The following is a 13199-nucleotide window of genomic DNA, read 5'->3' on the forward strand; positions in this document are numbered from 1 at the left end:
ACCCCTCGCCACAAGTTCTCCATGAAAACCAGGAGGCTGACCGGAGCCAAGGTTTCACCGTGGGGTCTGGGACATGGGGCAGGCAGGGCCCAAGGAGAGCTGGGCCCGGCCTGCTCCATCCCAGCACATTTGGTTTTACTATCTTACACGTGGTGTGATGGAACCATGAAACATTCCTGCTGCTTTCGAAATGCGTGAAAACCACTGGCCCGGGACAGTTTTTAAACCCTGTAGAAATCTCTACTCTAAGAGATAATGTTCCCGTAGGTGCACATGCTGAGGACCAAGCAAGAAGGCCCTCCAGACCCCAGGCTGGGGGAGAGCCAGGCCCCAGAATGCAGCCTGGGAGTCCTTCCCGTCCTGTCTCCATCAGAGACTCGGGGTCCCTCCTCTTCCTCCTCCTATGGGCTTCAAAGTGGTGAGCTGGGGCCCGGGCATCCCCGCCCCAGCCTCACAGGGCTGCGGCCTCCGAAGCAGGAGCTACACAAATATGCCACTCAGCCGGCAGGACGGCTTTCCTGTCAGGAGAGACCTCCATTATTCAGAGGCTTTTGGCAAGTGATACCCACCCCCCTTGGGGGGTTTTGAGGAAACAAGCTGGAGCACTCTGGGCACTGCCCCATCCACCCAGCTTTGGCTGGGGCAAAGGGTCCCCTTCACACCCTGGCCACCTCTCCAGACAACCCCCAGACATCTGGGGGCTTCAGGAAGCCCCTCCCTGGCAAGAGCAGACAATGTTGGGGGACAGACAAGGAACCAATCCCCATACCCAGGCTCTTTTAACCCCCTTCTGGGGGTCCCAGACCTCTCTGAGAATCTGAGGAATACCATGGATCTTTTTGCTAGCAAAACAATCACACACTTGCAGATTTCTACTCTAATTTAGAAGCCTTTCAAGTCCATCCCTCAGTTCCATGTGGGTCCTCAGACCCTGGGGAAGGGCACCACAGCCCCCTGACATCAAGGAGGAAGTGGTTTTAGATGGCAGGGGACTCAGCTAGATCTCAACACATAAAAGGTGCTGGATAACTCTGAGATGGAGGAATGCATTCCCTCCCCAGCTGTGATGTGAGTGACAAGGATGGGGGACTGGGAGCCAGGGACCTGGATCTGGCCTCCACCATAAACAACTCTGGGACCTGAGGCTTGGTTTATTCATTCCAGGTTGGTCATCTCCCCTCCATTCTGTACCAAGCATGGGCATATGGTAAGGAATAAGACAGACATGTAAACATGTCCCCATCCTTGCATGGCTTAGAGTCTGTGGAGCACAAGAAAATTAACAAGTAAACACAGAAATAAGTATATACTTTATGAGATGGGCAGGGACTCTGACTAACCCTCAGCTTCCTCATCTGTAAAATGGAGATAACTCCAGTTATTTGCTGGTGTTTCTAAAGGAAGAAGTGAGACAACCTATGCTAAGCACTGAAACCTGAGCCCGGCATCACAGGGCTCAGTCTGTAGAAGGTGCAGCTTGTGGGTGGAGCTGGTCAGCAGAGAGAAGCAGGCCCGCTCCCCACGGTGGCAGAGGCTCTGCAGAAGCCAGACCACCACCTTCCTAACCAGCCAGCCTCAAGGAAGCCTCCAGGCTATGAATGACATCAGGCAGCAGTCAAGCCCCACATGAAGGGCAAGCAGGTGCATAGGGCAGGGGGGAGATTCCATGCAGTCAGGCCAGCCCCTTGAAAGGTCAAGGTGAAGCAGTGGACTAGAATTGTATCTTTGCAGGGATGGATTCTATGGCCCGTGCAGATTTCTACTTCCAGCTACCGTGAACTAGTTTATCTCACGCCAACTTTCCCACCAAAACAACTGGAAAAAAAATGGATAAAATATATTTTAAAACTTTGTTTGAAGGCATCGAAGGGGTCTAGAGGCCATGATGTTGGAGAGGAGAGAAATCCAGAGAGATGATCTCAACATTTGGCCTTATTTTTCCCCTAAGCAGTAGCTGTGAAATTGAGAATATGAACAGAAAGTGGAGACTGAGTTTTTGCAGTCTCATGGGATTAGGGGAAAAGGGGGCCAGGGGAGTTCAAGCATCTCCAAAGAAGGGGCGGGCTTTATTTTTTTAAAAGGCTTTCATTTGAGACCTTTGAAGAGCACATTAGAAACAGATCAGCCTTCACAAGGATTAAAATCCAACTTCAAATAAACTTAATTCCAGATTGGATTAAGGTGAGTTGCCTCTACTCAAACTCCCTTCCTGAAGCAAGAGTATATGCTCTCTTGACCTGTCAGAGCCTCAGATTATCTCTACAATTTTCCCATACACAGTGTCTTATATACACACAGTCAATAAAGTTTACCAGGCATACCAAGAGAAACGACCACATGAGTGAAACCAAGATCAAAAAAACAAAAAGAGATAATAGCAACAGACACATAGGAGATCCAGATACTGGCATTTAAAATAACAGACTTTAAAATAATTGTGATTAATAAATTCAAAAAGTAGACAAGATAAAGAATTTAAGCAGAGAACTGGAAACTTTTAAAGTTATTAAATGGAAATGGAATTCTAGAAATGAAAAATACAATGATCATAATTAACAATGCAATGAATGGACTTAATAGCAGATTAAATGTAGCTAATAGGGAGTTTGTGAACTGGAAAACAGGCAGTATAAAATATTGAGCATTGAAGCACAGTGAGAAAACTTGATAGAAATAAAATCAGGGCATAAGAAGAAAGTCACTTTTTTTTTTTTTTTTTTTTTTTTTTTTTTTTTTTTTTTTTTTCTTTTTGCGGTATGCGGGCCTCTCACTGTTGTGGCCTCTCCCGTTGCGGAGCACAGGCTCCGGATGCGCAGGCCCATCGGCCATGGCTCACGGGCCCAGCTGCTCCGCGGCATATGGGATCCTCCCAGACCGGGGCACGAACCCGTATCCCCTGCATCGGCAGGCGGACTCTCAACCACTGCGCCACCAGGGAGGCCCGAAAGTCACTTTTTTGAAAAATCCTTAAATTTTTCCCCCTTAAAGCACAGTATACACATTGTTTGCATGTACAACATACTATAGTAAAGTGTTAGTGCATGTATGTGATAATGGACAGTATGTTATAAAGAGAACATATGTAAAATTTACTTACATCATTTAATTGCATAAAAGATAAGCTGGAAGTCTCATGCATTAAATATGAATTTGATAGACTCCATGGTATATCAGACTGGAGGAGAGAATGGGCTTTGGAGCCTGCTACCTGAATCCTGCCTCTGTCTCCTACTATGTGTAGACCTTGGCCCAAATCACATAACCTATCTGAAGTTGTTTCATCATCTATAAAAATGGTATGATTTGCTGTGAGGATTAAAGGAGATAGTGTATGTGCGTGGTACCCAGTGAGCACCTCGTGATAGGACAGATGGCTTTGTTTAGGTCATCAGATGCTGACTTCCCCTGGATCTCTCTCCAGCACAGGAGCTGTTCCTCCATGGAAGTGTCTTGATTTTAGGTCCCCCGCCCCACTGCAAAAAAACAAAAAAAACACTTTCAGCTCCCCACCCCGCCCTAGAGAAGCATCCGATATATTCATTTACACCTAGTAAGTCATTACTGAAATGTTCCGGAAGGAAAAGTGCAGGGAGGGGGCAACCCCTAATTCTAACAGGAATAACTCTCAGATGGTGGGACCTTCGGGCACAGGCAGGCCCTTTAGGAGAGGAGCTTTGAGTAAGGGATTCTTCCTTGTGTTCCTTGACTCACAGCCCACAGGTGACCTCCCCAGCTCCCACCTGTGGCTCTCAACCCACTGGCCACTCTGAGCAGTCACCAGTCTTCTTTCAACTCTGTAAGCTGCCAATCTCTTTTTCCACCTTCAGGCCTTTTTACATGCTGTTCCATGTGCCTGGGATGTGCTTACCCACGCTTTTCTCACATCCTACTCCTGCTCACCCTCCAGGTCTCAGCTCAAATATCACATCTCAAAGGAGCCTGCCCTGATGGTCCTGTCTTAATCATGTCTCCCTTCAGGATACTTACTACACTAACAAGTCACTTTATTTTTCTATTTTCTTATCTCTTGTCTATAAATGGCCTCTACTACTTGAAACAGCCCCTATGGAGCCCTGAGTATTACCATCACTGTTAGTTTGAAACTAGAAGTGTCAACCCTCATTCATTCATTCACAAAATGCTTATTAAGCACTTACTCTGTGCCGGGCACGGGGAAGGCACTGGGAATACAGGAGGGACAAAATAGACAAAGTCCGTACCCTCGTGGATCTGGGAAGAGACAGACACAAACAAACAGAAGACCTGTCGGAGGTGCTGGGAGCAGTGGAGGAAAGTACAACTGCAAAAAGGATGTAGAAAGGGAAGCGGAGATGCAATTTTGCATGCGGGAGACCCCAAGACCTCTCTGATAAAGTGACATTTTTTTTTTGTTTTTTTTGTTTTTTTTTTGGCGGTATGCGGGCCTCTCACTGCTGTGGCCTCTCCCATTGCGGAGCAAAGGCTCCGGACGCGCAGGCTCAGCGGCCATGGCTCACGGGCCCAGCCGCTCCGCAGCATGTGGGATCTTCCTGGACCGGGGCACGAACCCGTGTCCCCTGCATCGGCAGGCGGACTCTCAACCACTGCGCCACCAGGGAAGCCTGATAAAGTGACATTTAAGCAAAATCTGGAAAGAAAGGATGGTGCTGGCCATGAGGATATGGGGGATGAGGCTTCCAGAGCTTCAGAAAGAGGTTGTTATGCTTGGCAAAGTAGGAGATTGTATTGGTGTTTATTTGGCTTCCAAAGCGAATTGTCTCTTGTGATTTAATAATATAAATCAAAAGCCTTAAAATATGCGTACCCTGTGAACCATAAGTCCACTTAGGAATTTGGCCACAGGAAAAATAATGTATGCATATATTTATGTATAAGGATACTGACTAGGGAATTTTTAAAGTATGGAAATACTATAAATGTTCAGTGTTAGGGAAGTAGTTAGGTAAATTAAGGTCATCCATACAATGGAATACTGTGTAGCTATTAAAATATTTAGAAGAATATTTTAAAATGTAGAGAAATGTTCATAACCACTTGTTAAGTTATAATCTCTATCTAGTACCATTTTGTGAAGAAAAAAATATATATGTAGAAACCTTTGAAGGCATAAATACCAAAATGTTGAGAGTAGTTATTAATGAGTGATAAAGAATATGGTTAACTTCTACCTTTTCTTCTTTTTACTTTTCTATTGCCTTGAGCTTTCTGCATTGAGTGCTTTCCATATTAATTTAGCAATATGAAAATGTTATTACATCAACCTAACTGTCCCTAATACATACTCATTTATACACTGAATGGATGTGTGTTGAGTGCCCACTCTGTGCCAGACACAGTGATGGAACCTTCCTAGTGGTAACAAACACATAGGTAACAAATCAACTCCGCCATTCACATACTGTGAAAAGTGCCAGGAAGACCCAGGTAGAGGGGTTGAAAGGTACCCAAAGGCTTCCTCTCAGAGGGTGGAGAGACAGAAACTACAGGGTGTTTTGAGGATGTTGTGGAGGCCAGAAGGAAGTTCTGCTTCTCTTTCCTCAGTAAAGTATGAGGCAAAGTCATCAACTGAGAGTGGGCAGGGGGTGGGAGGTCGGAGGGAAACGTGAAGTCTGGAGGGACAGCAAATTTCCCCAAAAGCACAAGACTTTCCAGGCAGTGGTGAATCCCCGACTTGGAGGTCTGTGATGTGCCCCATCAGCCCAGCTACAGGACTTTCTCTGCCAAAATTCAACTCTTGGGGAAATAGCTGGATTCAGCTAAGGGTGGGATTCTCCAAAGAGACACAAGAGAGGGAGAGAGAAGCTAAACATGGCAGGGTTAAAGCAAAAATGGTGAGGTTGAAGAATGACTGCCGCTCAGGGTCAATGGACAGAGTTAGAGACCTGGAGGGCAGGGGGAGGGAGGGGTGGTCAGAGAAAAAGAAGCCTGAGAGCACGTTCCCGAGGCGAGGCGGTGCAGCTCCTGGCCATGACATGGGTCAGGCTGTGCCCCGGCACTCACTGGGGAGGACGTGTGTGCTGGAGGTGAGACAGTCGAGGAACTGAGACTTGGACGATGATCACCCCCACGGAAAGTCCCAAGAAGGTTGGTGACAGAGCCAGCATCCCAAGGAATGAAGGGGAGTGACCTTGACCAAGAATAGTCAGCAGGGCGCTTCCCTGGTGGCGCAGTGGTTGAGAGTCCGCCTGCTGATGCAGGGGACGCGGGTTCGTGCCCTGGTCTGGGAGGATCCCACGTGCCGCGGAGCGGCTGGGCCCGTGGGCCGTGGCCGCTGAGCCTGAGCATCCGGAGCCTGTGCTCCGCAACGGGAGAGGCCACAACGGTGAGAAGCCCGCGTACCTAAAAAAAAAAAAAAAAAAAAGAATAGTCAGCAGGTAACAGCCAAAAGGAGGCAGAGAGAGTGTGTGACACAGGGGATGGTCTTCAGAAACAGCTGGAGGGAGGGGAGAGGGTCGGAAGTGACACTGTGAGTAAAAGTGGTGTCCGCCCTCCTGCTGGTTCTGAGATGGATGTGCAAGAGAGAAAAGCAGCCTCCAGTGGGAGGACTTCAGGAAAAGCGGCGTCCTCGGGGAGTAAGGGACATTCACGGAAGAGGTTGAGGCTACAGGCACGTCTGTGTCACAGATCTTGAGTTGCAGAGTCCAAGGAGGGGCAGGAAGCTGTGTCAGGTCAGGGATGTCGGGAAGGGGTGAGAGTCCGGGTGATAATGGACAGTCGTAGAAAGCTGGACCCCTTTCAGGATGGAGAAAAAGAGGGATGTGAGGGAATCGGATGGAATAACCCCAATTAGTGTCTCAAAAGTCCAATTCGAGTTCAAGGTCCAGAGCAGGGAGGGGACTCATAAGGGTTGGCTGCCAGTGGGGGGTGAGGAACCTGAGTCATCGCTGTTGGCTCTTTCGAGGCTCAACCTGCAAACACGTGCCAGGTGTTTGGATGAATACCCAGCAGCAAGGAGGAGAGTCACAGCCCTTAGGGTCACCCAGAGCGGTGAAGAACTGGAGTCTGCGGAGACCCGGGGAGGTTCACTCCAGAACAGGGAACCCAGGACTCTGGGCCCCCTACCTCCCAGGAGGGGGAGACGGCATGTAGGGCCTTCCCTCTCTCTCTGCAGGAGGCACTGCTGGCTCTGAGGAGGCTGAGCCTGGCAGTCCTGACTCATTGGCCCTAGACGATGTCCCCCCTTCCAAAGCATTCCATTGTGTTTTAATGCGGTGCCAGACTTGTTAACAGAGTAAATTTAGCTTTTATGGGCAGAAGCAGCCAGGCGTGGTCAGGGGGCCAGGAGTTCCACAGCAACCCTCAGCCTCTGAGGATGAGCCTGGGAAGATGCCTCCCGGCCCCTTCCTTACCTGCCACCTCCTTCCCTGGCCCCTTCTCATTCCCCCACTGAGAGCTGAGGGCAGAGAGAGGTGAGGGAGCGGGGACAGATGCAGAGGGCCCTTCCACGATGTCCCAACAGCTGTGCAACTGCATGGGGACAACCCACGGCTCCTCCCCGGGCCTCATCTGTAAAATGGGTAGAATGTGCTGCCACCTAACGCAGGGTCTCCAGGCAGAACAGGAGAGAAACCCCAAGGGCCAAGTCCCCTGGCTTCTCAGCTGTGTGAGTCAGCTGAGGGGGGAACACCCCCTGCCAAGATGGGATTATGGATGAAAGATGCTGGGAAAGCGTGCTAGAGCCCTTGGACCAGGGTGCACGTCATGCCCGCGTGAGAATCAGGCAGGAAAGTTTGGGCGGAAGCATCCTGGACCATTGTGATGTCTAAGGAAGGCTCGGCCACGCCGTCAGGAGTCCTGGAGGCAAAATCAGCCGCTGCGAGTCGCAGGCCTCCCAGCGATGGGTCTGCCTCAGTGCCCGCCCCAGACCCACCAGGCTGGGGGCGGCCCGCGGGCCATACGGCGGCGAGGTTCCCAGTGTGCAGCCCCTAAGGCCTGGGTCAGTTCTGCTCCTGTAGTTGGAGAACTAGAGTCAGAGGCCCAAATCAACCCCGACCACCCTCCTAACTCCTGCGGGGCCACCAGCAAACGGATCAGCCTCTCCATGCCTCCGTTTCCTCGGCAATAAACCCCCAGCCCAGGGGGAATGAGCGAGGAGTCCATTACAACTAATGAAGCAGCTAGTCGGGGCCTAGCACGTTAGCACTTGGGTACCCCCTCAACCCCTGAGACTGACACAGGGGTTCCTCAGCTAGGGAAAGAGACCAGTACCCCGGGGGCCACCCCTGCTAACAGGGGGCACACAGACCTCTCTCTCAGTCTCTCCCATTTCTTCTCCTCCTCCCTTCCTACCCACCTCTCTGTTTCCCATCAGAGCATCCCTGAGACCGGCAGCCACTGCCTCTGGGAAGCCCTCCTGGCTTTCAGCCACACAGCCCTCTCCATCCTCCTTGGAATCTCACTGCCTCTAAGAACCCCACCGCCCGGGAAGACACCTAAACGCTTTGAGCGTCTCATCCCTGCTCAGCACTGAGCTCCCGAGAGGCCTGTCTGGCCTTCTGCCCACCTCAGCACAGGCGGAGCACACGGAAGTCCCTGGACTCATGGGCAGCTCCCCAGAATGCCAAGCCAGCCCTTGGCATGGTCGCTGCCGTGGAGGCAGGGAGAGACGATTTACACGTCCTGATTCTATTAATTGAGCTCATTGCCTGTCTGCTCTGCCTTCTGAGCCTGCGTCAGTGCTCCAGTCTGCTCTGTTTACGCACAGGAACGCAGAGCAGGTGAGCAGAACTAGGCAGCTCTCCGAGGCCTGGGCACTTCGCCCGACCGGCAGCATCATCAGGCAGGGGGCATAGCCTCAGGGGCTCAACCTACCCACCCCACGGGCAAGAGAGCCGAGGGCGATGGGCCCCACCTCTCTAGAATGTCTGCTCCTACCTGAATGGGAGGGAGAGCCTGGGACTAGAGGAGCTGAGAACCCTCACCCCTGCCTTCCCTGGCCTGTGGGAATAGGGCCAGAGCCCTTGCAAGGGGCTCCTGGCGCAGGAGGGACCCAGGGGTGCCTTCCCTCCCCCTGTGAGGAGCAGCAGGCATGGGCTGCTGGGCCAGCCCTCAACACATAGGCCCCAGGACACTCTGGGGAGGAAGACACGGACAGTACAGCTGTCCCCAGACTACAGATGAGAAAACTGAGGCCCAGAGAGGGGAAATGTTTTACCCAAAGTCACGAAGTCGCAAACAGATCTGCACCAAAAATTCTAAATCCAAGTGTCCTTCTGCTGCCCTACTGGCGGCTGGCAGGTGCCCTTCACAAGACACAGGCCCCCGCTCCATCCCTACTATCTCTTATTTGTGACTTGTCTGCCCATGGCCTGTGTCCTCACCCGTAAAGTGCTGTTGGCAGCACCCGGGAGCGTGGTGAGGCTGGCATAGAGGAGGCACCTCTGGAGACAGACATTATTAGTCAGAGGTGCTTTGTCCTCCCCAAGGCCATCCAGCCCCAGCTGGATGCCTGACCTCGGGCTGCAGGGTGGGAGGTGAGCTGTCATTCTGGCAAGCCCGACACCAAATCCGGGGCTGGGGAACATGGCTGAGCACAGGGGACTCGTTTCAGCTCACAGAGCTTTGTTCAGGGACGCTGAGCAGACGTGGCACAAGATTTGCCATGTTCTGAGGAAACTCAGGTTCACACATCACCTGCTGGCCTGCTGCCCACTCAAGAAGGGCCTCTGCTTCGCTCTCTCGAGCACTGGGAAGGCCTGATCATAGGCCGGAGGGGAGGGCTCACTTTTCCCCCACCCTGGGTCCCCAAATCAGGGAGGCTAGCCGCCCCCAGCCCCTACCACAGTCACATACGTCCCTATGGAAACAGAACTCTGTTTCTGAGGGTGGGCTGCACCTGGAAGAAAGTTAATGGAGTCATCCCTCGGCCTCTCCCTGGCTGTGTGACCTTGGGCAAGTCACTTCCCCTCTCTGGGTACCACAGGCCAAGTTCCTGCCCCTGTAAAGAGAAGCTGGGGCTTGGTTTGGGAGGCCTGGTGGGGGGTGGGAGGAGTTTCCTCCTCCTGTAAAAGGAGGCGGGGGTGCGAGTCGCTCTCTGCGGCCCTGAGGGTGCAGGCATCCCGAGCTGCCATCCAAGCCCTAAGGTCCGCCGGGCCCCAGAGGCAGAGTCACTGCCGCTGGGAAGACGCGAGGGGGAATGGGAGGAAAGTCAGGATCCTCCCCGTCCTGAGAACGGCCCGGCTCGCCCGCTCCCTCCCCTGCCTGGAGCTGGGCCTCCCGAGGGAGGGGCTCCGCCATCTGACCCACTGGCTCCCTAGGGCTGGCGCGGACGCGTCGCCGCGTCGGTTCCCAGGCAAGCCTGCGGGCCATCCATCTCCTCGGCCTCCGCTCCCGCGCTCCGTCCACCCGTCGGCGGGGCGGGCGCACCCGCACCCCGCACCCCGCACCCCGCACCCACCCCGCCTCGGCGCCTTTCCGCCCCGGGCCCCAGACGCGCCGCCTTAGCCCGGAGCTTTGCCCGCACCCCGCCCGCCCCACACAAGTCCGCGCCCGCGGTGCCCTCGGGACGCTGGCCGCCGCTGCCGCTTTCCCAGACGACGGGGGTCCTGCCCACCCCACCCCAGCCCAGGCCGGGAAAGGTGAGCCTCAATCAGCCACAGTGGTTTCACTCCTGGACCCCCGTGGTTCTCAAAAAAAAAAAAAACCCAAACTGGTGCTTTCTGCCCAGCTCTGAATTGCTCCAGCAGCATCAACAGAGGATTAATTAAGCCCAATTAAGGCTGGTTTCAGCGCAGCCCCTCCCACTCTCCTGTTCCACTGCCTGGTGTCCCCACTCTACCGTGCTATCAACCCCTGCTCCCAGATATCCAGAATCCTCTCAGTTTCCCTAGTGTCTGCCCAGTCACTGCCCGTTGAATGAATGGATGAATGAATGAGGACGTTTACAGCTGAACAGTTTGGGCACACTGCCTAGGCCCTCATACAAAGGTACTGCATTAAGCCTTAAGTCAAAGTAATCAAACACCAGGGAACTGGGTGAGCCAGGACTGGCAGTTGCCAGAGATATTGCGGGGCAGGGAGTGGGGAGCAATGGCCTTCTGGACGAGGGGGTATCACAGTGTAGAGGTACTTGTTTCAAGACCCAAAACCACCTTGTAGTTGAGTATCTGACTTGTGCTGCAGAAGTTCTGACTCTGCCTAGGAAATAGCCAATGGAACAATGCAGGGCAGTACAGCTAGTCTCACAGGGGTCACTGTGAGCACAGGATCCATTTCACTATTTCGTATTATGTTATTTTCTTTTATCCCACCAGAACTCTGTAAGGTAGGCCTCATTATCCCCATCTACAGATGAAGAAACTGAGGCTCAGAAAATTTACTCTACCCAAGAGCACTCAGAATGTGGTTGAGTCGGGATTTGAACCCAGGTCCCATCTTACTCCGATGCCCTTCCTCTTTCCTCTGTACCTCCCTGCCCTTTGCCTCAAGTATAGTTCTTCTGCCTGTGGTTCCTCCCTGTGATCCTGGAGGGCACTGTGAGGTGGCCATGTGTGGCTTCAGGGTCTGTGGTCACGCTCCAGATGAGCTCTGAAAGGCCCATGTTCTCTGACTAGACAGTGGAAGTTGTCTCCACCATGACCAGCCACAGGGCCTGGGATCCTCCCAGTCTGATGCATAGAAGATCCCTAGGTGGAAGTTAGGAGCCCTACATTCTCATCTCATCTTTGCTGCCAGCTAGCTCTGTGACCTTCCATCTCTGCTGTCTCTTGAAATAATGCCCACAGGTTTGTGGGTGCAGTCACACAAACACACACACACATATATACACACACATGCAGGACTTTTCCTCTGGGCAAGTTGGGGTTGTCATTTCTTTAGCTGCACACACTGGGATCCACTATGTGGCAAAGAAGTGGTCTTTGGCACCAAAGGACCCCTCCCAGACCCAGAAGTCTCAGCCCTGTGTGCCTGCAGGTGGAGTGCACCCAGGGAAGGCCAAGGCCTGGGCCGGAGACAGGTTCTGGAAAGTTCATGTCTCTCAAACCAGTCCTGAACAGCCAATCCTGAACCGGCAACCTTCACCTCCTTCCTTCCTTCGTGGACAATTTCCTGAGCATCAACTACACCCAAGGCTGCAGGAAGGCAGGCAGAGGAGCACAGTCAGGGCTCTGTGTCCCAGAGCTCATGGGGAGAGTTTGAGCCACATCAGAGGAGTTGGGGCGGGGTGAGGGGGCGGGTAGCCAGATCACCTCTTTATAGCTTTTTTTTTTGGCTGTATGTGGGCCTCTCACTGTTGTGGCCTCTCCCCTTGTGGAGCACAGGCTCCGGACGCGCAGGCTCAGCGGCCATGGCTCACGGGCCCAGCTGCTCCACAGCATGTGGGATCTTCCCGAACCGGGGCACGAACCCGTGTGCCCTGCATCGGCAGGCGGACTCTCAACCACTGTGCCACCAGGGAAGCCCCAGATCACCTCTTTAAAAAGGCTTGAAAGCCCAGCTTTGCAGGGCCTGGGAAGATCACCTAATTCCACTGGGCTACAGTTTCCTCATCTGTGACACTAATACTAATATAATATTTACTTCATTTTAGATTTAAATGGTTTCGAAAGGTGAAATGAAATCATGAACATAAAGTATTTTGCACCAGACTTGGTGCATAGTAAGGGGTCAATAAAAGTCGGTCATTAGTAGGTGATCACAGCTTATGAGCGGGCCTTTGCCCAGCCATGCCTCAGGGCCACCAGAGGCAGGGACAGGGCTGGAAGGCCCCTGGCAACCGTGGTGTGTGCTGAGTCAGGCCCGCCCTGTGGGGTATGCAGGGAAAGACACGGCCTGGGGATCCGGCCTGTCTGTCCACACTCCCTGAAGCACATGCTGATGTTCAGGTCCCCCAGCTGGACCCACAAGCTCAGACCCCAGAGCTCCCTGGGGCTCTCTCGGGGCTGCTTTCCCCTCAGGGGCACGCCTGGACCTCACCTCGCCAGCCTCTTAGAGTGAGAGGCAGACACACACAAACAGGGCCTGCGCCCTGCGGAGAGGTGGGCCCTCATCTTGGCAGGTGTGTGCGCGGCCTCATCCATGGCATGGGGCAGATGCCAGGATGGTCATGGTGGAGGGTAAGAACACATTTCCAGACGGCGCTGCCAGTCCTCACCATGTTCTAGCTTGTTGACACGGTGATGGCATAATTACAGTTTCAATCACAGATTAATAATAAGTCATTTTTGCAAACGAGGAGGCAGGTCTGCACTGGAAAGGGC

Source organism: Mesoplodon bidens (assembly GCF_964165515.1).
Source record: "Mesoplodon bidens genome assembly, chromosome: 13".
Lineage (NCBI taxonomy): Eukaryota > Metazoa > Chordata > Mammalia > Artiodactyla > Ziphiidae > Mesoplodon > Mesoplodon bidens.